The following is a 1,284-nucleotide window of genomic DNA, read 5'->3' on the forward strand; positions in this document are numbered from 1 at the left end:
ATCTTGATTTTTAAATGAATCTTTTAGTGCTATGACATGATGGGCTTCATTTAACAGTCGAAGCATGATATGGTAACTACATTGTACTATTTAATTCACAACTGTAGGAAAGTGTTTGATTTTTAAAACATAACCAAGATGAGGCTGGACATTAATAAACACAAACACTAGAAAAGAGTGAATGAATAAATAAGACAATTTTTCATCAGTGGCCATTCATTGTTTTGCTTTTGGAAACCTGGAAGAAATTGTCTTCTTTGATTTTCAAATGCTCTGGTGAATCTAGTCGTTTCTTAGCTTCCTCAATATCACCTTGAATTGCTGAAATAAGTGACTCTAAAGAATCAAAGTTCTTTTCTGGTCCGAGGTAGCCAACAATGGCCACATTGAGGATTTCCCCATAGAAGTCCTCTTTGAAAGTGTGCATATGTGTTTCCATGGACTTCGTATTCTTGTACTATGGGTTCCAGCCTGTGCTCACCACCATCTTATGGACATCTCCACTTCCAACACTGGCCCAACCATAATTAATGCCAGTGGATAGATCAGTTGGAAGATTATCTACCACTTGCTCAGGAAAATTAGCTGTGGGGATGCCCAGCTGCTTGGAGCCACGGCCGAAGCCATGCACCACTTGGCTGCAGCACAAGTAAGGCAGATGTCCATAATGCAGTCCGCTCCAGGCATGGGCTGCGGCCAGGTCCACACGTCCTGCAGAGCCGCCATCGACGAGGTGCCTGGACCTCGGTCCAGCTGGGGGGCAGGAGTGTGAGCTCTGCCTGCCGTGGGGAGCACCAGGGGCCGGGCAAAGCCAGCGACACACCGCGGCGGGTCCCTGACGCCGCGGACCCAACAAAAGCCACCCAGCAACTCCGGAGCTGCGTCTCTCTACATTTTTTTAATTAGCTAGGTGTAGTGGTGCATGCCTTTATTCCTAGCTAATAGAGAGGCTGATGTTGGAGGATCACTTGAGCCCAGGAGGTTGAGGCTGTCGTGAGTCATGGTGTCACCACTATATTTCAGCCTAGACAACAGGGCAAGACACAGTCTCAAAAAAAAAAAAAAAAAATCAGGGTGAATGTGTGACAAGCCACTGTCTATAGGTAGATGAGAAACAATCAAAAAAGACTTGAAAGGGGCAACAGGAGGAGAAAAACAAAAAGAGGGTGGTGTCCTAGACGCAGGTGAGGTTAGACGTTACCTTTCTCTGGAACTCCCTGGAAGGACTACGTGACCGTCAACACATGATTAGCTGGAATAACCTGATTGCGCAATAGGAGAAAA

General features: G+C 46.0%; 1 pseudogene; it reads right to left on the minus strand.

Annotated features, from left to right (window-relative positions):
• Nucleotides 1-205: 205 nt before the first annotated feature.
• Nucleotides 206-732, minus strand: LOC105718441 (riboflavin kinase-like; annotated as a pseudogene).
• Between the last annotated feature and the right edge of the window lie 552 nt (nucleotides 733-1,284).

Source organism: Aotus nancymaae, unplaced genomic scaffold (genome assembly GCF_030222135.1).
Source record: "Aotus nancymaae isolate 86718 unplaced genomic scaffold, 86718_ANA_hifiasm-v0.15.2.pri h1tg000049l, whole genome shotgun sequence".
Lineage (NCBI taxonomy): Eukaryota > Metazoa > Chordata > Mammalia > Primates > Aotidae > Aotus > Aotus nancymaae.